Source organism: Emydura macquarii, unplaced genomic scaffold (assembly GCF_026122565.2).
Source record: "Emydura macquarii macquarii isolate MOO-44397 ecotype Brisbane River unplaced genomic scaffold, CSIRO-AGI_Emac_v2 contig_1477, whole genome shotgun sequence".
In the NCBI taxonomy this organism is placed as follows: Eukaryota; Metazoa; Chordata; order Testudines; family Chelidae; genus Emydura; species Emydura macquarii.
In genome coordinates this window covers 9,625,885-9,653,050 of record NW_027131614.1, presented here as the reverse complement: position 1 = coordinate 9,653,050, position 27,166 = coordinate 9,625,885, and the positions used below count along the sequence as shown (strand labels likewise).

Here is a 27,166-nt window from a genome sequence, read left to right as displayed (position 1 = left end):
AGCTATTTATAGGGCTCTGGTCCCAGGTAGCACAGGGCTGGTAGCAGTCAATGGGCCTAGCTCCCAAACCAGGCAGATAAATAAACAGTCTATGGTCCCCAGCCCTCAGGCAGGGCAAGACCAATAAGTGGTCTAGGGGGCTTCCCTTTCAGGGAGTGAGCACCCGCCTTTAAGGCTAAACCCATGCTTAATTAATGATTTTCAGACTGAAACATATTTAATGGGGGTTTTTTTATTAAAAAAATTATTAAAAATTAAAAAATATTAAAAAATGTATTTCACCTTTAAGTGATGTATCTTTACAAACTAACAATGTTTACTTGGCTAAATTTCTGAAGATGTGTATCATAGTGCACAGTTCAAAATGAGAGTAACTGTGCATGCAGTGTGATTCTCTGTTGTCTAATTTACGGCCATAGAGGAAATTATTTGTTTTGTGTACTTAACAACCTATCCCAATTTAGGCATGTATTTTTGAAGATCTAGCCAACTGCCTTTACCTGGATCGCATGAGCAGGCTTTTGGAGACATTGTACCCTACATATTTAAGAGAGATGTTGAATTGAATAAACTAAGCAACCTGTACACCTATGAAAAGTTTGGGAAATCCACATGGCATGGCAGTGTCACCAACTCTTGTGGTTTTGTCACAAGTCTAATTTTACTTAAAGCCCTACCTGCTAGAAAAAAGTAATTATGTGAGACTGTCAACTTTCATTTTTTAAAAAAAGTAAGTGTTATGGTTGTGGAGAAAAGCTAGTGAGTATAACCCAATTATGTTCTAAACACTCAAAAACCAGAAGGCAAATAAACTCCCAAAACAAACAAAAAGCCATAATTTTTAAACTAGTCTCATGAATTTTTGTGGCTTATCTCATGATTTTTTAATATTTGGAATTGGCAGTACTCTAGGTCCTATTTGCAACTCAGCCCAAGTAATAAGAGTAGCACATTTGTTTGTTCAAAATCTGGATCTTGTCAGAAATACAAATAATGCATATCAGACACACGTGTTTTGGGTTTTTTGATTGCCTGGATGCCATATTCTGAGTGTAGATTACCTGTTCCCTTTGGTAGCCCCAGTAGTCTTCCTTCTCCCTCAGAATGGGCTTTGTTCCTGAGTTAAAACCACTGCTCTCTGTACTACTCCTTCCCATCTCCACCCCAGCCTGATTATGAGTAATACTTTGATTTTCATACATAATCATTGGAGAAGATCAAGTAGGGCAGTGTACTGCCTTAAGTCCAAATTCAGAACTCATCAGTGTCACCAGTGAAAGCCCCTTGCAGGGATAGAAAGGAGTATATGGATTTTAGATGGAAATTAGATGGACATCTGTTGCATGGATCTGTTTTAATTCTTGGTACCAATTTGCTCTTGCTCTTGATTTTTAAATTTGACAGTACAAAGAAGGATGGAAAAGCAAGGGACAGTAGGTCCCTCCCAGAGATTATGGAATCACTGCTGGTTTTCTCAGGTTGACAGCCACATTTGGTATATTGCTGTAGATGCTGACCTTCTAGGTGGAAAAAGGTCAATACAGGACTTGACTGAACTGCCACAGCTCACACTTTTATTGCAAGTATAATAAATAACCTGGTCATTTCTTCTGTGTCAAGACTGAAAAAGTTCTACACATCAGAAGCTGACCTTTTAGAGACTTTTGCAAAGCATCCACTGTAATATTCCAAATGTGGCTGTCATTCTGAGAAAAACAGCTGTGATTCTATAATCTCTGGGAGGGACCTACAGCCCCTTGCTTTTCCATCCTTCTTTGTACTGTTTTGAGACATCCATTTTCTTCATCCTCCCTCACTAAATGAACCAACCCATGAACTCACGCACATGAAATCAAATAAAAAATTGGCTCTATTTGCATTTACACTAATACCAATTGACACTTTTATGACAGTACAGAGGTGCCTCCGAGTGGATGCAAATGTAGTTCACCCCCTTTTAGGCACCTTTAAACTGCCAGAGTGGTGTAAAGTGACTTAGTGTAAATGAGAATCAGGCCCCATGTGTTGAGAGTGAGACCTTGATGAAGTAAATTTTTTCTGAATATTACTTCTCCTTTCATTGACTCCCAAGATGGGAAAAACCCCTTCCTAGGTAAACAACAAACCCTTTATAAAAGCTTATTATCATTCTGAAACGTACTCACAATCTTTCATGAACACATTTGTCTAGTAGTAGTTGAGAATGATTTGCATGACAAAAAATACATTTACCTGATAAATTGTTTCTAGAAAATCCACAGTGAAAAAAAGTTGATTGGTGCCATTAAATTCAATAGCAGCAACCCCCTGTTCCTTCCTTTTCTTTCTATAATAAACTTTAGCTTGCTGGAACATTTACTGATTAAAGTTTATTTCTAATCTGACTATTCCTGTTAAGAGCAGTCAGAAAGAAGCCTAAGAATGTGAACAGCATTGAAATTTGCACAATAAAGGCAATGGAAATTCACACTTTTTTTAAAAAATGATATAATAATGTTAGTGCTGTGGTCAAATTATACAGTTAACATAACCAATACATTCTAGTGATGAAGACTGTCACTATGAATGCATTCAGTTATTCTCACAATACCCAAACCATCTTCATGTGGGACTATTTCTGATGCCATCATATTAGTATGTCAGCCAAAGATCTGGTTATCTGTACAACAGCATTTTATCTTCTAATGGTCTGTGAAGTGAGTGAAGAAGGAAGAGAAGGTAATGGACACTAAAGGTATGCCTACACTGCATTAAAAACTCGAGGCTGATTCCAGCTCAAGGGGCTCAGGCTAAGAGGCTGTTTAATTGCAGTGCAGACATTTGGGTTTGGGCTGGAGTCTGGGCTCTAGGACCCTGTGAGGTGGGAGGGTCCCAGAGCTCAGTCTGAATCCCAAACTTGCACGTCTCTACTGCAGTTAAGCAGCCCCTTAGCCCAAGTCTCATGAGCCCGAGTCAGCTGGCACGGGCCAGCCACGGGTGTCTAATTGTAGTGTAGGGTTAGATTATGACTTGGATCTCATGCCTGGCACAATGGAGGAAGAATAAGTAAGTCTAATGGCTACCTGGACTTTGAATCTGAGCACCCATGTACTTCTACCATGGAGCAGTGGGTAGGGAGTGGTTGGAGCTTTGCCTCCATTTTTCCTACTCACTGGCAAGTTCTGTGTCGTATTCATGCCTCCAGTGGCTACTCCCTGAGGCGATGCAACTTACGCACCACTCCTTGTACAAGCTGAGGCTAAAGTTGAAGTCAGTAGGAGACCTTGTACAAACCAGGTCCTAGGTGTCCCAAGCTGGGCGTCTAAAATTAGTGGCCACTCTTGAAAAGTTGGGCCTAAATGTTTTCCAGTCACATTTGCTTTTGCGATTTCCCCTGTTTTGTTCCAGGCCAGTTGTCTATCGCTGTGAGCTCTGAAGAGATTTCCCTCAAATATAGGGCCTGATCCAAAAGCCCATTGAAATCAATAGAACAATTCCCACTGACTTCGATAGACTTTAGATTAGATCCACAGAGCAAATACCCAAGGGAAGCCAATGCATTCTTGTTGCTGAGATTGCATTCTCTAACGTTGTGAAATGAGATGTTTTCACCATTTGCTTACACAGATCTTTTTAAAAAATGAGAACTATTTCTCCCTTTTGATTCTTCATGTGTTTCAGGGAGCTGCTCTTCCCCTCTCTTCACCTGCCGAGCAGCCAGTTAGCTAGAGCCCTTTGGGACAGATCTTTCCCACACACAACCCACAGCTCAAGTGAAAGCCTTTTTTCAAAATATGTTGAGAGAGAAAATACACTCTAAAACTCTTACTAATTATCATAGCACAGTTCTAAAGTTTTGAGTAGGTTTTTATTCCCCCTCACCCAACTTGGTGCCATGAGCAGTCTGACAATTAGAGACAAACTGGAATGGCTGTCTGTAGTGTCAGCAACTCCTACTGAGATAAGGTGGCACCAGAAATATGAAAGACCATTAATGAAACTTCACAAGGATCCAACAGATGGGTACTCTGAGTGGTCTGACCTAGAACAATGGGCCGCAGGAGATGCTAATAGATGCTAATACTAATAGAAAGATAAGCTTATTCGCGGGGGAGGAGTTTGGCCCATCTTTTAGATTTGGATACATTTTCACTTGGAAAAATGTACAGATCATCTTGCTTTTGTTCTGTACCATTAAAGTATCCAGATGACTTTACTCACGTATTTATTCATTCCAGCTGGGCTGCTGCTCAATACTTGGTGTCAAGTGTAGAGGACAAAAATAGACCTGCATGTGAGAACCTCTTTTAGTACAAAGTCCATTGGTTAGTACCCTTGTTTTTCTAATAAGCTGTACTGGTTGCAGCAGCTTTGCATCATAGTACATTTCCTCTGGGGTTAAAAGCCAAAGGGAATTTTTCAGTGGTCTTTTCTTTGTAAGCATACTGTAGGTAGGGTTGAACCAAATAGCCCTTTCTGGTATTTGTCTGGATGTTTGACTGTGTATATTTCAAACCACATATGAAGCAGTTCAAGCAATATAGAATTACATGTAAATTATGCACTATTGGTACTGAACATTGCACTTAGAACATTTCTTTCAGTACCTAAAAAATATTAATTGTTTAGTTAATTCTGTAAAGCTTTAAACAATCAACTCTAGAATACCTCATAGGATCAGGCCTTTACTGATCATATTATCAGCAGTCAGCAGTGGTCAGTAATTGGGGCTTATCAAAGACAAATTTCACTCTAAGAGTAACACTACAATTAAAATCTTAGTATATAGTTTCATTTTTCATTCAGAAGATCCTCATTATAGATTCAAAAAATACTCTTTGAAAAAGCACTGTCGGCATGGTTTTGGCTACTACCCCCTGACTATTGGTCAACAGATTCTCTTGTTTCAAACACCATTTTTATTACTCAAAGTACTGTTCACAATATGGTATTTTTCTTTATCTTTTTTTGCTTTAGCACCATTTTAAAGTAAATGGCTTTTTGCAATCATCCTGTCTATTGTCATTTTCAGTCCAGCTGTTTCAATCGTTTTTTGTCTGACTGCTGATAAATATGTCTGACTTGATTCTGTAGACAGGCGGAGGTGTTCTGAAGTAGTACAGTTTGGAAAGCGTAGAATCAGCCACACTTTGCTAGAATCTCAGTGTAAATCCTGTAACACTCCACCCTTTTATTTTTTTCTTCAGCGCCACACATTTTGCACAGATGGAGGGATGTGACAGATCATGGAATTAACAAGCCAAGGCTTTTTGTTAAATTTTTAATTTGCTCCTCCCACACTTCCATAGTCCCTTGATTTACAGTTTTATTCAAACTCAATGAACTGCCAATCTCTGCTAACAAGGCATCTGTTCATAGCATGTGTTAGCTTCCAGCCACATGTTTGACCCGTCTGATATTATTTTTATTATTCCTTAAACAGAGAAACCTATACTAGGTGTGTTTATTACCAGATCATCACTCTGTCAGTGCTTTACTAAACACAAGACTTTGGCTAACAATACTCATGTTTCTTTAATTCACCAATTTGTAGCAACTTTAATTCACTAATTTGTGAATAATTACTAAAACTAATAACTTTAATTCACTAATTTGTAGCAGCTTTAGCTGAAATAACCACCATTTCCCACATAAGAACATAAGAAACTGCTATACCTGATCAGACCACTAGCTTCAACAGTGGCCAGTACCACAGCTTCACGAGGAGTGTACAGAACAGGGTAATTTTGGAGAGATCCACTCCAGTCTTCCCTTCCCATCTGCTAGCAATCAAAGGCTTAGGATCCTCCCTGATCATCTTGGCTAACAGCCATTGATGGACCTATCATCCGTATCTAATTGTTTTTTATAGTTTTATATCATCCGTATCTAATTGTTTTTTATACTTTTAGCCATTACAACATTTCATGTCAATGAGTTCCACAGGTTAATTGTGTGTTGTGTGAAAAAGTATTTGTATTTGTTAAACCTGCTGCCTATTAATTTCATCAGGTGACCCCTAGTTTTTGTATAGTGGGAAAGGGTTAGTAACACTTTTCTATTCAGTTTTTCCACATCATTCATGATTATACTGAGCTCTATCATATCTCTCCTGAATTGTCTCTTTTCTAAGCTGAGCAGCCATAATCTTTTTAGTCTGTCCTGATGTGAAAGCTATTCCATATCTTTGATCATCTTTGCTGTCCTTCTGTGAACCTTTTCCATTCCCCTATATCCTTTTTGAAATGGGGTGACCAGAACTGGGCACAGTATTCAAGGTGTGACCACATATCAATGTTGAATTTCATCTGCCATTTTGTTGCCTAGTCATCCAGCTTTGTGAGATCCCCTTTGTGATGGGGTGTACTAAGTCCAGAGGCCCCATGCTGGAGGCCCCAAAGTCCTACCACACCACACCCCAGGAATAGAGCAGAAGAGGTAAGTCCTCCAGGTTGCCTAGAGGGGTTGTGGGGAAGCAGCCAATCAGAGCCCAAAAGACTCATATAAAAGGAGCTGCTGGGCAGAGCAGATCAGTTGCTGGCTGAAGCTAGGAGAGTGAGGATGGTGTGTCTGGCTGGCTGGCTGCCTGCAGGGCTGGACAGATTAGTGCTGGCTGGTGCAAGGAATATACTGGGGCTAAGAATGGAAGTGGCTGAGGGAAGCGCAGCAGCAAGTAGTTAAAGGGCAATAATGGGTGCCTGCTACTTATAGGATCCCTGGGTTGGGACCTGGGGTAGTGGGTGGGCCCATGTCTCCCCTACCCAGCCACTAGGGAAGTGGTTTAAGCCCTGAGCAAGGTAGTAGCCCTGGGAAGGGGTTGAAGACCTGGAGGAAGTTCACCAACTGTGGGACTTTGATACCCCCTGGGGGGGAGTGGACTGAAATGAAAGGAATGTCCGAGCTGGGGGTGGGGGGTCGTCAATGAACTGATGTGAAAAGGGACTCAGCTGGGGGGGGTCACTGAGTACTGAAAGGCAAAGAGTCTCTAGGAAGGAAGCTCTGGAGGACGCTGCTCTATATCAGAGTAGGGACTGTGGAGAGATAGTCCAAAAGGGGTTGGACAGATTGCAGAGGACTGAGTCCAGGGATGGGGCTGCAAATAAAGAAACCAGAAAAAAGCACTGTGATAGGCCCTGTTGAACTATTTACCCTGGAAGGGGACTGTAGGTTGTTTCATAAATGGACTGTGTGTGATTCAGCCTGAGAAAAGTTAGCAGAAGGCAGGGGACAGTGAGTGGGGAGCCAGAGAGGGAGTGCAGGTGCACACATACCAGATAGAAAGTGCTTGTAAGAGGCAAGTGGCCCTGTCACACCCTTGTAACTTTGCAGTCAGCTTCAGACTCCAAGAACTTGAATAATTTTGAAAAGAAAGAATAATAAAGGAAAGGAATGGTTGGTGGGACCATGTATTTGCTTGTTGTCTGAGGTGACTAGCATATTTAGTGGTCTTTAACAGTAATTCATAACTAAGGAACATAAGTTCAGTCATTCATGCAGAAGGGCAGTTTCAACTGAATTATGGGCCACATTGTGCAGTTGTGATCTGCTTGCAAAGAGTCTGTCTCCCATTTCCACCGCACAAAGAGGAGGCTGAAACCTTCACAAAGTGTCCCACTTGAGGGGGAGTGAAAATTTTTCTATCAAAAGGTTGTTTTAAATTAAAAATAACTTATTGACTAAATGGCCATTTTCAATTTTTGTCAAAACAGAAACAAATTCAATTTTTTGTAGTTTTCAGTTTTTCTATGGAAAAAAATTCAAGGAAAAGTAGTTCACATTTAAATTTAGCACAGGGGGAGAAAAAGCAGTTTCCTGAGCAGCTCTACTCCTCCTGACTTTTCTTAGGACTGTGTGGAGGGCATCTTCCTGCCTTGTGGAGGTTTCTCCAGAAATCTAACAGTCAGAGGCTACAGTATCCTTCCTGCCTGTCCTACCCTTCATGTTGAGGATTCCCCCCTGGAAGGGCTTCCAGGGCCATTGAGGACCATAGAAGTCTCTGCAGAATCACTCCAATGGTCCTTCAAACAATTTAGAACAAAATATCGTTATCTGGCTTGCTTTCGTACACTGAAAGAATTATGCAATTGGTACAAATTCAATTCTAACAATGAATAAAACCCATTTGTTAATAAGCTTTTCCATGTGTAAGACTTAATTTGTAGAATTAGCTGCTTGATCCATTAAGAACAAAGAAGATGTACTCACTTTGCAGAGCTAGTCAGAATTGCCTGTGTGTGTGTTTTTGACCTGCACCTTCTGATTTGCACTATCTCGCTGATAATGACATGGACAGTATGGCCAAGATTTTCAAATGTGACTTGTGATTTTGGGTGCTTCAATTTTGGGATGCCCAACGCAAGACTCCTAAAGGAGGCCTGATTTTGCTCATAAGGTGGGTGCTCAGTAATTTCTGAAAATCATGCCCCATCAACTTGTCTCAACTGTGCATTCAATAACTGAGGAACCCAAAATTACAAATCACTTTGAAATTCCTAGTCCAGGTGCCTTTCTTTGATTTGCGGGTACCTTACCAGCTAAGGATCTGCTGCTTCCAAGAAGCAGAATCAGCTAGGAAAATACAAACATTTGCAACATGGAATGTGCTCACCTGGAGCTCAGTTCTGCATACCTACAGGCAAAACTCCCTTTGACTTAGCCCTGAGTGTGTCCGTGACTAGTGTGATCTATCAATCATTTCCCATTTGGCCATATGCTACTTCTAATGTTTACAACTGCCAAACCAAATCCCAGGTCAATGTCTAGATTCTGGAGTGCCACCTGGACCAGACCCAGATTTGGGAGGCTAACTCTCCAGCCTATATATGAAGCCAAGAAGATGTCAAATGTGAAGCTAATCAAGAAGCAGGGTGGAAGTCAAATGGCTTGTGCAGAGACATGGCTTCTCTGTGCCTTCTCACAGCCACATTTTGCAGGGTCTTCTGAGAAGAAGCAACTCTCAGCTATACTTGTAAGTCATTTCAAAGTGTTTCCTATGAGGTCTTTTAAATCAGCAGGTGGGCTGTCTCCACTATTACATTTTATATTTCATTTCTAAAGCACAGAAAATGTGCTTTTTTGAATCTTCCAGGGCTAGGATGACCTGGTGAACAGTGGGGCCTAGTCATCAAAATGAAAACATTTTCAGAGGAAGATAGCCACAAAGAACAGTTACCGTCATTAAACAGGAGGCGTTGGGGGGGAGGAAGGAGGGACGTGAGACGCAACAAGGCCATGCATACCAAAACTAGATGACCCACACAATTATACCTAAAGAGGTCCTAGTCTGTTCTTGGGCCACATTAGAACTAGAATATTCATTAAAATGTTATTTTTCCCTCTTTTTTTCCAATTAAAATGAAAAACTGTGATATTCAGATGTGCATTTGGATCTGAAGGTCAGTTTCCAAAGTCTGGGTGTATTCAGAGCTCCAGTTAGACACATTATAGAGATGTCTGAGCTGCAAAGCATAGATCTGAAACTGAATTTCAGCCAAGTTGGTGGGGCGGTGGTTCAGGGCCATTTCTGTTACAGTTTGTACTGTGATTTGAAGGTGGAAAGCACTCTGTTGGGGCTATATGTTACTTGTATTTATTATTCAGATTTCAGATCTCATTATTAAGGGTAGGTCTCAGTATCGATCCCACATCCTTGTTTACAGTCTCAGGAGATGCAGTTAAGACACCAGAGACTGTTTCCAGGTACCATTAGAGGATGCCCCTACCAAATTGGGGTGCAGGCACATGGAGTGTGCTCTGTGTTCCTTATTTAAAAAAAGAACTATCATATCCCACAATAATGATCCAAAACACTACAGGTGGAGAGTAAAGTTGATTAAAGCAAGAGGCGAGCTCTCCCTGCAGAAGCCAATGAGTTCTGCTCACTCAAGTCAGGGAGACAAGGGATAGGTCACGCTTTCTGATTATAGCAGAGGACTGGGAGCTATATTGCCCTAGTCTAGCCCCTGACAACACAGTGTTTGGGCAATCACTGCAGAATACTGTAGTAACAAGGGAAACTTCCCCACAGTGTAGTCTTCTCTTGTCCTGCTGCCTTCTGAGTGCAATATCAACCAGAGGGTAGAGCTTAGCTGTTCAAAGCCAGAGAAATTTGATTTGGGTGCAGCACAGGGGAAGCTTTGCCTCCCAGAAAACATCCTGCGCAGGCAACCCACACGAAAACAAGGTTAAATCATTGTTTGGGGCACTATACTATACTATACTATATGTTTGGGGCATAAATCAGCATATCTCCATTGAAGTCAACAGAACTATGTTAGTTTACACCAGCTGAGAATCTGACATATAATTTGCTACATATGTAACTAGGTTATTATTTTGAATTTTAGCATTCTAAAATCCAGAATTCAGTGGCTTTCAACCTGCGGTCTACAGACCCCTACGGGTGCACAGATTACAGCTAAGGTCTCCACAGGTGCCCGCACTTCCATTCAAAATTTTTTAGGGGTCCGCAAATGAAAAAAGGTTGAAAATTACTGCCATAATTGTTTGGGGAAGTCTGAGTAAATCTTGTCTTCCTCGTTTCACACAATGCATTTGAATTAACAGTATCATATTTTAAAGGGTTTTTTTAGCAGGCAGAACAGCCATTTGTGCCAGTCTCCTAGAGATAATTAAAGAGATTGGGACAAAGACTACACGGTCAGCCACAATTCACCATTTGTCATCACTGCCTAAATTCATTCATAATATGGAATTATGAGAGAGATCATCTGCTGAAAGAATGAAATGTTTTAGGATTGTATTAGAGTGGGACTGGCAGCAATCTTCTAAATGGAAGTGAATTTTTATCCTGTTAGATGCTGTGATGAAACTAAATGTAGACACAGAGCTATTGTTCGTTTTTCCAGTGCCCCCCATGAGTTTTTCCCAGGAAATGTATTTGCCTTGTAAAACATCTACTTCTCTTGGCCTTAAAATTTGCGCCAGACAAGGCCTGAGCTGTAGTTCCAGGGGAACTGAGAAGATGGCCTAGTATAACTGATCTTTGCCACCTTTACTTTCAGTTGCAAAACACGGGGGGAGCGGGGGGAGAATAGGAGTGTGTCAACTAGAAGAGTAATGGAGAAGGGAGAAATTGTAAGGCTTAGATTGCGCCTGGTGCTCACACACACATGCAGAAGTGAGGGAGCAGACGGGCACTTCACCCCTCCTTTCCAGCTGTCGTGCTCAGAGCCCTGTGTTCTTTAAAGTGCTGCCCCCCGCTAGTCCTTTGAGGGAGAGAGCTTTTTTATAGCTTAAGTGTGTATTGTAAAGGTAGGTTCACCCTGTCTCCCTTGGTTGGTAGCTAAATTGCTCCAGTGCAGGGCCCTGGGGAGTAAGAGCAGCAGGCTGGGGTGGGGAAATGTTGAGTCACAGATGCGTTTGGAGCTGTTTGAAGCATAGAGAAGATGGCCCCATTCAGGTCCCCAGGAAAGAGTCAAGCACTGGGTGGATAAACAAAAGGATTCAGCTGACGCTGCTAAAGACCTGGAATTCACAGATGTCTGTTTGGAATGACGACACTACTGGATGTCTAATCCAAGCAGGCTGCTGCTTTATTACTAGTTCTCTGAATTCTTACAGGACAGCCGATATCTCCAAGTCAAACTCATTGTAGTGAATGTGACGGCACAGCTAAGAGGTATTAGATAAATTATCAGCAAGTAAAGTAGCTTGGTTGCATTTAATCTGTACAGAAATTAGAAATCTATTTTGAGAACAGTTTCCATTATGTAGTGGGGAATATAAAGAGACAAATTGGACAGGTATCACTTTATAATCTAGTTGGGTATAATCCTCTAGTTTTGCTTCTATCATAGTGAAGGGCTATCCCCTCTTTACCTGTCTGTCATATGTTAAGGTTGTAGAGCAGCAGAAGGACTTTACACTCATGGTTTAATCTCTTGATTGCAGTTATGTTGTCTCCAGGGTCAGACTGAGTTAGTGTCTAGCTTTGATTATATTCAATTAATTTAAATAGTGTAGATCTGTCAGTATGATAGCTACAGTAGATTTCAAGTAGTGTATGGCAAAGGAAGTTAATATCCTAATGTTCTGCTTTTGTCTTCAGAGCTCCCAGTGATGCAGATGAAATCTGAATGCAATATGACCTTTAGGATCTGATTCTGCAAAGTGCTGCATGCCCTCAGCTCCCAATAAGATTAATGGGGAATTGAGGGTTGTCAGGACCTCAAAGAATTAGGCCGTTAGTTTTATTTTTAATTTTTGCTTACTGTGGCTACTTTACTGCTTACTTGCATTATATTTATTTTTAAGGTTTCCTAGTGTTTCGTATTTTCCCTTTCTTTTTGTTCCTCCTTTCTCCATTGTCTCTACCATTAATTTTTTTTCCACTCCATGTTCCGGTTTTGTTTCATTTTCATCACCACTTTACAGAATCATATGAATAAGAGAGATACAATATTAGGCCATCTGCAATGAATCCCAATTAATGCAGAATTGTTCCCCTTAGTGCTTTTATAGTGTTGGGCTTCTCTAATATTCTAATGTTACAAACCGTGGCACCTTCATTTCTTTCCCTTCCCCTAGCTTTGCACAGACTAGTATTTTGCATTTGCAAGAAGTTTTCCCTTATGCTCAGCCTAAATGTTTCCTTTCTTAGTTTTATCCCAGTACTCCTAGATTTACCTCTGTGTACCACTCCAAGAAATTCATCTCCCTTCTTGTAATCACTTCCCATATTTAGACAGCATGACAATGTTCTCCCATCAGCCTTCACTTAGCCAAGCTAAGTATATATGTTGAACTCTTTTAGTCTTTCCTTATGAGTCAGTCCCTTCCGATCATCACATCATTTTTGTTGCTTTTCTCAGAACACCCTTCATTTTGGCAAAACCTTTCTGATAGTAAACAGAACTGAATGCAATAGTCTGGTACAATCACACTAATGTGTTATACAAAGGGAATGGCATAGGACTTCCCTTCTGCCTGATGTGATGCCTCTGCATATGCAACCCAAAATCACACTGACCTCCTTAGGTGCAATTTTGTATTGTAAATTCTTATCGAAACAGATGTCTCCTATCACTTCTAGGTCTCTTTTGGCCTTACTGCTTTTTAGGCGTTTCTCTCTACCACTGTGTTCTAGGGCTTAAACTGACCAGCAGAATAAAGTCACTTTTATTCTGGAATAAAGTGTCCACATGGGGAAGTTATGCAGGCATATCTATAGAGGAATAATTATTCTACTATATCTATTCTGATCAATTTCTCCATGTAGATAAGCTCTTGGATAAATTTCCCTATATGTAAAACTGTGCTTTTTTCCCCTCACAAGGTAAATCATGATTTATTATTATTCTGCTCATATTTCTAATGTAAGTCCCTTTGTGTCACTTTATCATCACTGATGTACATAGTTCTTCCCAGATTTTTATTCTCTACACACTTCATTAACGTACTGTTTATCTCCCCTAATGAAGATATTTAGTAAGACTGAGTCTAACTCTGATCCCTGTGGTATCTCAGTAGACACCTTCCCACTACTTGATACATTTCCATTCATCATCACCCTTTTGTTTATGCTCTTCCAGCCAATTTTCAATCCACCTGATAGTGTTTATATCCAGGCTAATTTGAATTAATTAGGAGAATAATATTTTTTTTGAGGCACTCTTGAGTGCTTCATTAAAATTCAAATTGAATCTACCAGGTACCATTCATTCATGAATTTTATGATATGTCTAAAAAGTAATCAAGTTTGGCAGGATTTCTTCTTTATAAGTGCAGGCTGCTTATTGTTTAGGATTCTAGAATTTGAAGGACTTTTTCAGTTAATATTTGTTCCATTACCTTGCAATCTGTAGAAGCTAGATTTTTGGGACCTGAGCTATGGTCAGATCATGCCAACTTCTGCCTATATAAGAGTGCAGAGTATGCAGATGACAAAAGAGGTTAGCAGCACTATCATGCACCTGTAATCCTCATTTTGCTGAAGAGCCAACAGCTGGTCAATTCAGCCCCAAATGCAGGCAGTGCTAGCCAGTAAAGGGATGCACTGAACGTGTGTATATTCTGGGCTGCCTTTGCCATGGGTGTTCATATGGATCCTCAAGCACACTTTAAAACTATGCTTCCTTAGCTGAATGCCTTGAGAAAACAACGAATCCCATCAGCAAATCCCTCCTTGGGAATGCCCTCCCTCACTGACAGGTTGCACTCATCTCCAGAAGCACAGGTCACTGAAGCCCAGGGGATAGTAATTGCCAGGACAATGCTGCTTTCTTTCTGTGAAGGTGAGCAGGCTATTTATTTTTCTCCAGTCTTCTGGTACCTCTTTAGCGCACCGTAAGTTTTTTGGAATGTCCTCAGATTCTGGATCCTTTTTCAAATATTCTGCTTGTCGTTCCTTTTTTCTTCTCATCCTTTGTCACTTTTTTTTTCTGAGTATAACCATGTTAGATACATTTATTCTGAAATTGCCCCAGAGTCAGTGCTGACTCATTGTCCAGTATACTCCTCTCTAATCCTTTGACAGGAAAACACAGGTTTTTTTGTTTGTTTTTTTTTTAAAGACTATTTCCATGTTTGTGAACTATTGCTGAAAATCTCGAAAGGCCATTTTTTTTCCCATACAAAGTTTTCAGTCATACTCTCTGGAACACTTTTCTTAACAGGTTTGGGGATGGAAGCTATGTAACTGCCAAAAGAGCAAGTCAACTGGCAGGTAGAAGTCTTGAGACATCATTCATAAACAAACTAGGGAGATGTAGCCTAGAAGGAAATGTTATAAAGTGGGTTCATAACCGATTGGAAAGCCATTCCCAGAGAATAGTTATCAGTGGTTCACAGTCAAGCTGGAAGGGCACATCAAGTGGCATCCCGCAAGGATCGGTCCTGGGTCTGGTTCTGTTTAGTATCTTCCTAAATGAGTCAGATAATGGCATAGAGAGTATGTTTATAAAGTTTGCAGATGATATCAAGATGGGAGGAGTGGCAAGTGCTTTGGAGGAAAGGATTAAAATTCAAAATGACCTGGACAAACTGGAAAAATGGTCTAAAGTAACTAGGATGAAATTCAATAAAGACAAATGCAGAGTACTCCACTGAGAAAGGAACAATCAATTGCACACATACAAAATGGGAAATGACTGCCTATGAAGGAATATTGCAGAAATGGGTATGAATCATAGTGGATGATAAGCTAAATAAATCAATAGAGTAACACTGTTGCAAAAAAAGGGAACATCATTCTGGGATGTATTAGCAGGGATGTTGTATACAAGACATGAGAAGTGATTCTTCTACCCTAGTCCGCACTAATAAGGCCTCAGCTGGAATTTTGTGTCCAGTTGTGACGCCACATTTCAGAAAAGATGTGGACAAATTGGAGAAAGTCCAGAGATGAGCAACAAAAATGATAAAAAGGTCTAGAAAACATGAGTTATGAGGGAAGATTGGAAAAATTGGGTTTATTTATCCTGGAGAAGAGAACACTGAAAAGGAACATAATAACAGTTTTCAAGTACTTAAAAGGTTGTTACAAGGAGAAGGGTGAAAAATTGTTCTCAGCCTCCGAGGATATGACAAGCTGCAACTTAAGCAATTTAAGCTTCAAGGGAGGTTTATGTTGGACATTAGGAAAAACTTCCTAATTGTCAGGGTAGTTAAGCACTGAAACCAATTGCCTAGGGAGGTTGTGGAATCTCTGTCAGTGGAGGTTTTTAGGAACAGGTTAGACAAACACCTGTCTGGAATGGTCTGATTATTACTTAGTCCTGCCTTGAGTACAGGGGACTGGACTAGATGACCTATTTAGGTCCCTTTCAGTCCTACACTTCCATGTTTCCTTCAGGGTGGAAGTATTTCTTGACCTATGAGTAATGCAGGGGTGTGGCCTACTGTATGCAAGGATGCCCTGAGATCCATGTGGAAATGCTGTGGTATATGGCCTGCCCTCCATGCTCCTACCTGGCTCCCTATCCTAAAGACAGCCAGCTCTCTAAAGAGCTGAAATCATCAGCATTAACTCTTACTGATTTCCTCTGAAAATTGTGTAGGTTTTTCAGAAGGCACTGCCACAGACAATTACTGTCCCCTAGCTCCAGACCCTTCAGCTGCCTGTGGCCACAAAGGCCATGGATCCTTTACAATACAGGAAGGGCATCTGGGAACCCTAGAGTTAAGATATTATGTCACTTTTGCCTAAAAGTGGGTTGTGATGATATTGTCCAAAGCAAGTGGATTCCATAATTAGAATTTTGAGATGAGCTCTGGGTATTTTCTTGTGCAGACCTAAAATCAAGTGCAGAATCTTAGGTATGTCTACTCTGTCATTTTTAGCTATGGTAGCCCAGATAAAGCTAGCACAGGTGTGTCTACCCTCACACCTCCAATTGCAGTATAATAAACCTATCCTCAGTCTGAACTAGAAGACAAGCAACAAAACCATCCAAAGGTCCAAGTGCTATTGCTGGGAAATATGAATTCCAGGGCCTTGCAGTCTGGCACCTGCAGCTTAAGCTGACCCTTTCTGTAGCACTACCAGGACATTTCAGCAGTCAAGAAGCACAGTCCAGAAAGTGGGTACTAATTAATACCAACCTACAATGGAGAATCTATGGAATTTTATTTCATAGCCCCATGAAGACCAAACAAACGGAACATGATTAATGGCACTACAGTAAATACCAAAAGACATAATAAGGATTCACTACTTTGGAATATATTTTCAGTTTGCTGTGCAAGAAACTAACAGATTGTTAATGGGAATTGCATACCTAATTAATTCCCTGTGGTATACTATGTTGAAAATTGATCTTGATGCATCATGTATTCCCACCTGGGTCGAGTTTTAGAGCCTGCTGCTAATGCTGTATTTTGAAAATTGTCGGTGAGGTCAACAGAATTTGAGGCTGTACAGAAGTTTATAGGAACTATAACAGCAATAATTATCCTTCCAAGTAAGCTTCTCTGTAAGGAGACCTTTTCACAGCTAAAGGCAGTCTGAATTAGAACATCAAGAACTGAGAAATCTAGCTGGAGGGATCCGCTTCCACCATATTAGCCACCCAGAGTGCAATCAGATGTGTGTAAGCAACAAAGAGGGAAGTCACTTGTATTGCAGTTTGTGCTGTATTCACTCTGATTTTTAAGTTAAATAATTGAAATCAGCTGCTGGTCTATATTCAGCCAACTCAAACAGAGAAGTGAGGGCTGAATGATATATTCTTTTTTCATTCACATCTGACCAGCCCCCTCACACACACATTTTTCCAAATTATGAGTACCTACCTTGGCACAGAACTTCTTGAGAGTGGCCTCCCATCGTCTTATCCCATTGATGGTATAGAAAATCTCATGACGAATTCTATTAGCTTGATTTCTGGTAATAGAAGAAACACATCATGGTCTCTATCACTGCTAATTAGAACTGTCAGGTGTCTTACGAGGCATAACCATTCTTCTCACTTCATTTGGGTTCAGTGCCCACTGAGATTTTCTATTATGTCAGTGGGAATTGAATCAGATCTTTGTTGCTGTATAGTTCTGCAGAAGGTCTCCAATGGCCCATTCTCTTACCAGAGGTAATGAAACGGTGCTCCAGGTTAGCTTCCGTTGTTGTGCTCTAAATCTAGTGCTGGATTTATATGCTGGGGTCCATACCAGTTTCATGGCCTAGTAAGACTGGGCTTCAAGAGTTCAAGAGGCAGCACCAGTATCCCTCGTGGTGAAATTGAGTGCATGTGGGTTCCCCCTGGTTCTTACAGCTGAATTCCAACATTGCCTAAGGCAGTCAGGTTTTATCCACAGTGAATTAGGGAGTCTGCGAGGAGAGTGTCAGATCTGAATAAAGAATTGACGTGTTCACTCTAATATACACTTGGTAGTGAGAATGCATTTCCTTTCCTTCAAGAAAAACATGAATGCTTCAGGAAAGGCCCTCTCAATTCCCTCATAAAGAGCCAAACTCTATCCAGCTGCTCTGTGGGCACATGAGGGGTAGAGAGGGCACAAGAGTCCCTCCATCCATCTTTGTGTCCTACACAGCGGTGGGGCACAGTCTTGGAGTCTGAAGCATAGAGTCTAGTTTCTCCATGGATGACACTCCAAAGGCAGGTGGCTGCATTGCCCTGTCCAGGAGAGCTGGCCAGACAAGGAGTGAGATGTGTTCTATACAGCTGAAAGAATGTAGTAGTGGGCACTCTCTCCATCTGGGGTTCTGCAGCTCCAAACTGGTCCCATTGCAGAGCTGCACCTTAAGGATGTGGCTGAACCCTAATGTGGTAGTGACACATTCTCCCGCCCCCCAGCAAATCCATCCATTTTGTTTATGGCTAGAGATGGGCTCCACCAACAGAGTTTGGCTTCAGATGTAAAGTTAATGTCCAGAAGATTCAGATCTGGGTGTTTTTTTATCCCAGTATGGAGGCAGGGGCCAAACATGAAGTTCGGATCCAGATCTGAATGTTCCCAAGTTTAGAGCTGTTTTGTCCAGGTTTTGCTTCATGCTCATGCATGTTGAAGACAAAAAGGAGAGATGCTATTAATGGTCAAAATTTCATTTGTAGCTTCTTGATTTTGTCCTACAAATGTGTGTATGCTACTGTTTGTACCCACAGAACTTAGCAGTGCATGTGTGCCCTATTTTACAGGCACAAAATCAGAAGCTAGTTGGAGGCCTGCTAAACATTTGGTCCTAGAGGTTTAACTCTAAAAGCAAAAACAAACCATGACTAATGCTTTGATTTGTGTGTCATTGTGTGGTTATGTCCTTTCTGTACATATATACATTACAACAAGAGTAGGGTTTCAGCCAGTCACATCCCTTATCTACACTACTCAAATTGATTAACATGTCCCAACCATTGTTAACATTGGTCCAGTATCAAAGTTGGGAACACTAGGGTAGACCAGGATCCAGGGTAACAGGCATTTTTAGCATTGTTTTTTATCAGACTTGCTTGGAGCAAGTTGCACTGATGGGAGCAACGGGGGCATATTGTAGAAAAACCATCCCCATTGTAGACAAGGTCTGTCAGAATCCAATGAAATCACCCCATTTTCACACAGGCTGTTCTCTGAACAAGTTATATACTTCTTAGCATGGACTTTGGCCTTTTCTAACTCACCTTATTTCTCTAAGCCAAGTTGTCTGAGGGAATAGCACCACAGAACTTTCGAACAGGCATGAGACAAGAGAAATCTTCTTTGTTTAATGTTATAGTTCGTAGAATTATCTTGTTGTATAATACTGAGGTCCTTAGCAGTTAGTAGGAGGTCCACTGAAGTTAATAGGGATTTGGTTGAGTAAGGATTTCAGGATTTGACTCACATTGATCATAGCACTGAGATATACCTGCAACAAATGCCCACATGGTTTTCAAATTCCTCTGCTTCACTTCAGCTGTTAATACCCAGCAAAACTCTCTATGCTCCTCTCCTGGGAACATTATCCCTTAAACAAGTTATATCTGACTGTCTAATTTTGTACGTGCCAGTACATATATTTCAAAACATGTCAGGCAGCAACCTAGCTTACCATAATAATTGATTCAATCCTTCCGGCTCTTCTGACACAGTAGTTTCAGTAAGTTTAAATATGAATGGCAGCTTGACTTTGTAATCTACATGTGCTTCTGGCATTTTTCTCTTCAAGTTGACAGTGAATAGCATAAGCCCCAAACCAGTTTAGAAAGGGGAATCATAATTATTGTTGAATTGTTCAAACCATAAAAGTAGTGATGACCTAGAACCGGACACAAGGAGGCAGTGACTGGTGGGGAAAAAGTACTCCTATTTGCTTGACATGTTTGCTGATTGTGATAATGACTTATTCAGATAAGCAAAAGTGCATTCCTTTTTCTTTGCCTTTTTTTAAAGAAGCATGTTAACCTCACTCCATAATTAAATACATTCTTTTCTCTCTCTCTCTCCAAAGGAAAAAATCATAGTGTCAGGCAAATGTTCATTGAAGATTTACTCGGTTATGTGCAAATCTTTATTTAATTATGTCTAATTGAACTCCGCTAGGATACTGAAGTAGATAAATACTTCACTAAGATGAAACAGTACAGGTTATAGGGTCATCGTGAATGCAGAGGGTCATGGCTCTGAGGGTGGCAGGACTATTTGTTCACCATAAGACTGACAAAAGTTGTCCCTAGACTAGTTGTGGACTAGAAACACCAACAACAAAAACAAGAAAAGAAAACAGGTGTATTTGACTGGCTTTTCGTCTAGCTCAGAGACAGAAGCTAGTGGGCACTTTGTTCGGTTGGTGTGTGCATGCGTCAGCAAGAGCATCACAGGCTGAAGCTGTTTCACAAATTACATAGACACATAAATAGCAGACAGGTCACTGAAGGACTTCAACAGCAGTAGATCACACACTTAATCAGACTTTGAGTCGGCTGTTCAACCAATCATATTCTTCCACTTCATCCACAGCAGTGCCTACACAGTGATTGCACTCTGTCATTTTTATGGCTGGCTTATTCAAGGATCGAAGAACTCGGCCAACACATAGCAAAGATTACCAACATTGAGGCAAACTACTGTAGATTATGAGGCTTTGGAGTTTGCACAGCTGAGGTACAATATATGCCTTTCAGTGGGTGTTTGAATACACTTCTATGTTCTCTCGGGTTCCTACGCAATTCAGAAGTGCTTTGGGATACCCTTCATGAATCTATGTACACCAAGACACATGTTTACTGCACTGAGGAAGTTCATTACAGTACTAAATGTCAAAGGAAAATAGTCCAAATGCTTGGATAATCCTCAGGATTCAACATAGTTTGATTTGTGAGCTACTGTACTTATCCCACTAGAGGCTTAGGAAGCCCTGTTCTTGTAAAATACAGCTAAGAATCAGACATACTGAGTCCTGTTTGCTAAGCTTTTGCATTTATAACACAATTCTGCACTGACATGTTACATTTCTAATCTACTGCTAGCCAGATGCTGTCTTGAGTTAGACGGACATGAGGTTCTTCAGTTATTTTATACCTATATAAAGCAGCTGAAACAAATATCTATAAAATTTCCAAAAGCACTTGAAGATGTGCTTTGCATACAACCCCAAGGAAATTGGTGCTGCACACTTGTGTCAGTAAAGCTTATCAATTTTATAAATCTAGGAGAGGGTACCATACAATTCACCTAAATGTTTGTGTGCAATGAATAATTATTTTGTTCAAGTGCAACAATATTCAGTTGTGTGCACTGGCTTTTTACATATATACCCTTTATTTTTTCCATAGGATAAGTGCAATAGTTCACAATAAGCAGAAATTATACATCTGATGTATAAGCTCATTTCATATTGGTGCAGGGCCTGATACTGCAAAGCATGTACATGTCATAGACCCCATCTTGGCTGACATCAGAGACTGAACCAGGGACCTCAGCTGCATGCATCTCTACGGTTTGATCTAAAGAGTCCGGGTCTCAAGCTGAGACCCATGTCCTCTGTGTATCAGCAAAGAAGAAGATGTAACAGGTGCTGGCCAAGCTCTGAGACCCTCCCACCTTGCAGGCCCTGGAGCCCCGGCTTCAGCCCGAGCCCAAACATCTACACCACAGTTAAATAGCCCATTAGCCTGAGTCTTGCAATCCCAAATCAGCGGGCACAGGCCAGCCGTGAGTCTCTAACTGCAGTGTAGACATACCCTGGATTACGTATTTCTTTTAGATGGAGGATGCTCATCCTGAGTGCCTGATTCTACAGCAATTGAAATCCTGGATAAGCTCCCATATACATCATAGGGTATTCTCCCCCTCCATGCAGCTAAACACGATGGGGGTCATAACCTGTCCCTGAGTGAATATAACAATTTCCTATGAACGTTCATTAGCATTTTTAAAGAAACTGGCTTACTCTTTGTTGGTGGCCCCTTTGTGTTTGCTTCCCAGAATATTTTTGACAAATGAACGTGTTTGATGTTCATTGAACAATTAATTTTAAGCGAATATTTCAGAATGTTTTGTAGTTAGTGAACCTGATTCTACGTGGCATGTTCATCACATCAGGGAGCAGCAACCTACTATGTGACTTAAGTGTCCAGTCAAGACAACTGTTTTAATATAGTGAAATCTGGCAATGAGCTCCTCACAAATAAGACAAAGCCAAAGAATTATTTTTAAAAAATATTTGATTTTTATTGCTAAAAATGAAAACAGTTGATGAGATTTCAATCTCTTCACAAACAATTTGTGAGCAGAAAAAGAGGTGCATGTTGTCAAATACGTTTTTTTTTGCTCATCCCAACCTTATTACTGACTATAAACACATGACTAGAAATGATATTCATGGCAATTCTTCTCTTTCTTCTTTTAATTATAATATGACAATTTCTTTATTAAGGACCATGTGTTTAGAATTTCACACTTAGTTAAACACCACTTAGCCCCCTGACACTGGCTGACTGTATCCCATTAAGTGAAATTTTTGCTAATACTATCCCAGTTAAGCAGTTGTCATTGCCATTCACAATCATTAGACTAAACAGGTTCTCTGGGACATCGTATAATAAGGGCACCATCCTGATTACGCACATCCTGATTAAGTGAAGTATACTGTACAGCACAGGTATAAGTGTGTCCTGGGATGAACACATTATAGAAGTCACTATACACTTCATTTTGAAGTGTTAACAGCGTCAAGCATGAAAACAGATGGCCTTATAGATCTAAATGAGTCTGATCTTATTTAGTGTTAAATGATGGTCTGGAGATCCTTGATCTCATATGGCAGCCTCTATTTTACAATTTCCAAATAAAAAATCATTGCTGTACTTGTTTTTCATTTAAAAATATATTTAGCTTGCTTGGTTTTATGTTTGGTCTTCACATACATGTTGCCAACATGAGTAACTTTACTTATGTGACCAGTCCCCTCAACTGCAGGCTTTCTGGATGTAAATCACTTCCCATGACAAGTTCACTTTTAAACCTCCCCTTCAATTTCATCAATAAAGTACAATTTGAAAATTCTCATTTCATTTTAGGCTATCAATGTATATCAAGCACAGGGATTAATTCAACAGTGGTAAAGTCCATAGGAATTTTGCTGTTCACTTCAATACAGGGAGTACTGGGCTCAGAATAGACCGCTTCAATCCATCTCTAGCTGCTTTTACTGAAAATGTAGAAAATTCTTGAGCAACATCTTCTGAAGAAAATCATACAGTGAAATTAGATGGAGGCAACTATTTGAATCAGGTTCTGCCTACTATGAAATGGATCCCCTTGGGACTGAAAGGAAGCACTTAGCTAGGGATGTGCACTGTCCCTATACACACATTCAATTCTTCTCGATGTCAGTGGGATCCGTGCATGGATCGAGGGCAGTATGTAGCTCTTAGCACTGAATGTGGTCTAATCACTTCTTGCCTACCAGATGTTAAAACACAGGCACACACAAAAGGATCCCCATAATTGTCACCCTGATAAAGGGCACAAGTGCTTAATTGAAATGATTGGAGTCAGTGACATTTGTTTCAGTGACTCTGCACATAGATACATGGTACTCCTCATCTATTTAAATAGCATGCCGGCTGCTTAGTTTACAGTTTGATATTAGTGTTTGGTATCATAAACCTCCTGCTCTCCCTCACACAGCTTCCCAGGCTCTTTATGGCAACTGAAGGAATCAATGTGCTTTATAATCATATTTACAATGTTTAATTGCTTTGTGCATGGCTTGTCTTTAAAGTAATTCATGAAATAAAAGTGACCTACACAAAATGTTGAATGCTAGAATTCCCTTCATAGTATTCCATTAGTTTGTGAAAAGCAAGCAATCTACAATATCTGTCTCCTTGTGGTATCTATATTAGATAAATTCCTCTCAAATGAAGAAATGGACCTGCTAAATTGTGTTCTTCAATCCCTGTTCTACTAGGCCCAAGGGAAAATTGCTGATGGAGTCAGTTTAACCCAGTAGCTGAAAGGCTTGCCAGAACTTTTAGAGGAGAGTGTTTGGCACAAGCTCTCTCTGTCTGGTGTGAGCATCTCAGCTCCAAGCCTCTAGCAACTACCCAGGGAGCAACAGCTACTCTATATCTTATAGAAATGACCAGACCAGAGGCAAGGACATAGTTGCCTGGTCAGGAGCCTACCTTGTTGGCTAAGTTCTATTGTGACAGGGTGCTGGGCAATAGGAAGCTGAGCCAGCCCTCTGTCATGTGAGCCCTAATTAAGGGAGAATTGGAACTGGCTGAGTAAGCCTGCACTTAGTGGGCCAATACAGAACAGCTGCTGGGCTCAATAGCCAAGGGCTTTAAAAGGCTCACAGAAGGTGGTACAGAGGGAAGGGGAAATCAGAAAGGGAGTAGCCACTGAGTGTGTGTGTCCATCCGTCCTCAGTTGGTGGCAGAGAGCGTGAGTGCCCTGAGACCAGTAAGCTGAACTCTGTGTGTGCATAGAAGGTGGTGGGCAAGCAACTTGTCAATAAAGTGCATTGGTGGGAGCACAAAAGCAAGGTCTCTGGGTGGTTTGTGGGTGTGGAGGACCTGTTACGTTTATGAACCTCTAACTGAAACAATCACTTAACTGACAAGCTTCTGTCTCCACCAGAGCATGCCAGTTTGGGAGAGTCCACTGCTGTACAGTAATGTGTAGGGTATGTGCTACTTAACTTCCCAAAGAGTCCTGTTCAGGTTCACATATACTGTGTGTCTTATAGGACTGGATTTTCTGTTTATGTAGAAATCCCAGTACAATATATAGCGCCATTATTTATTATTAGCAAATTTTCTTTGTAGTGTGCCTTCTGCAATAGCAAAGAGGAACCCACAGGAGGCCTGAGGAGTAAAGGGTTAAAACCTGGGTTGCAGCAGCTAGAAGCCCTGCAGCTGCTGCCAGCAACCCACCAATTAGGTTTAATAAGTCATCAGGAGTTCCTCTGAGGGAGATGTGGACAAGCCTAATTGGCAGCAGGAAGCTGATTCCCCAGAGGGGGTGGAATAGAAACCTGATTGGTCACAATGGTTTCATTCTGAGCTGCTGGAAGCTCTCTGCCTGTTTGTATGCTGTAGCAAGAAGACTTTCTTTCCACTTGAACTCTGAATAAACTGCTACTCTGGTGGCAAACTACTTGCCCCCCACCCTTCTCCCGGCTGCAGTACAGCAGAGCTTCCTTTTCTATAAAAACCACCACTGCACCAACCAGTTCATCACACCATCTGGTAGCCTCGGCTTTCCTAGTCTTTTGGTGCTCCTTGGACTACAGCTTTGTATCAAAATAATGGACTTCCATTCCTAAATGTAATCAAAATAATAGCTGTCATATTTCACTAGCTAAACTTCACTGCTCACTCGCTTCAAAATCATAGCAAAGTGCCGAAATCACTTCACATTCTGTCCCATCCTAGAGTAGTTATTGTAGTTACACTGAACTCAACCACAATCAGATTCTTTATATGTATTATTTAGGTCCCCTTTTGCTGAAATTTATCACAGCTAATTTCCAAAGAACTCCTGGACCCTAGTACTAAAATACCAGCTGTTCTCTATTGCCTGTGAACATATCATCCAAGCCTCCCCATATTCCCAGGAATGGCAGACGGTCAGTCTGTGATCTCATTTCCTCAAGTTCATTGTCACTTCCAAAAGGGGTGCTAATAGGAAAGGTGCCACACTTAGAACTGTTTGGGAATTTTTTGACTACGTTTTTTTGTTTTTTTTTGGTTAGAAAATGCTGATTCAGCTAGAAGGTTTCTCAGGTCCAGGGTGGCATTTCTGGTCAAAATGAGAGAGAATAACACCCCAAAATAGCCAATAGCCCAGTGATTGGGGCACACACCTGTGGGGTGGGAGATGAAGTTCCAGTCTTCCCCTTTGCCTGATTTGGATCAGGGATATGAATGGGGGGGTCCCACATCCCAGGTGAGTGCCCTAGCACTGGGCTATAGAGTTACTCTGTCTGTCTCTCTCTCTGACTCAATGAATGTGTAATCAATTCTACAAAGCCACGTAGCTCCAACAGGATAGATTGAGAACAGCTCAATAGCCAAGTGGTTAGGACACTCGTCTGGGACATAAGAGACCCAGGGTCAAGTTCCTCTTCTAAATTAGGAAGAGGAAGGACTTGAGCTTTGGTTTCCTAAATTACAAAGGAGTGCTTTAACCATCGGAGTGGGTCTCTCTCAGTCTGGGTCATCATGAAATATTTTGAAAGATCTAGTTTTCATTCCGATGCAGGAGGAAAAACAAATGGCAAAACCTCAATGTTTTGGCAAACTGGAATTCCTATTTTCCAGCCAGTCCTAGTCACTGTGTCAGTCATTCAGGGTTCCAGCTAGAGCTAATGAAACCTCTTTGGGAGCAGTACAATCGTGAATGAAGTAAAATAAATGTGGCAGCTTTTTGGAAAGCTGAGCAACAACTGTCATTTTATTTATAGTTTATGCATAATAATTTTGTCTTCAAGAAAAAGAAGCCTCTGCTAGCACAATGTGAATATGAACAAATGGACCTTTTAGCATAGAGATGGGAAAATGCCTCAGCATGTTCTTGTCTTGATGGTGATCCTCATGCTGTCCCATAAATTGTCTTGGAAAGTGCTACCTTTCTTTTGTCTGACACTGGTATCATTGCACTCTCTCACAGGATGAGTCAAGGGACACAGACTGGGCCATCAAATGTCAAGTAGAGTCAAATCAGTTACATTCCCCAAAATAGTAGGCCAGTCCTACTTGCAGAAAGTAGGGTGACCAGATGTCCCAATTTTATAGGAACAGTCCTGATATTCAGGGCTTTGTTTTGTATAGGCGCCTATTACCCCCACAATCCCCATCCTGATTTTTCACATTTGCTATCTGGTCACCCTAGCAGAAGGTCACTATGCACTGGTAGCTGCAGTTTGTCTCAATAGACAGATCTAACAAGAAACCCGCCTGTGTCCAAAATGTGATCCTATACTGCCTCACTGCTCTTCTACTCTGTGCTCTTCATTAGGGATAGAGAACAGCTCAAACTCAATGTGAGTGACACTTTCCTTGCGCTGGCCACACGCATCATGTTTTTACCAAAATATAATAGGGGAGAAAAATGGCAACCATCTCACTGGTGGAATTTTTGTTGCTAACTTCAAAATTGTTCATCAAAATGAAAACATGTCCCCTGTGATGCTATCAAGCTCAGTTTTACTTGCAGTTTCATGTCGGTCTGCTGTGCAAGTGCCAGGAATTTAAATAGCTCAGGGCTACACTAACTTGTGCAC

The 27,166-nt window shown here is 41.0% G+C and overlaps 1 protein-coding gene across 1 annotated transcript in view; it reads left to right on the top strand.

Annotated features, from left to right (window-relative positions):
- KCNB2 (potassium voltage-gated channel subfamily B member 2) overlaps positions 1 to 27,166 on the top strand; it is a 240,435-nt gene that overhangs the window by 52,183 nt on the left and 161,086 nt on the right. The gene's annotated exons all lie outside the window — the stretch shown is intronic.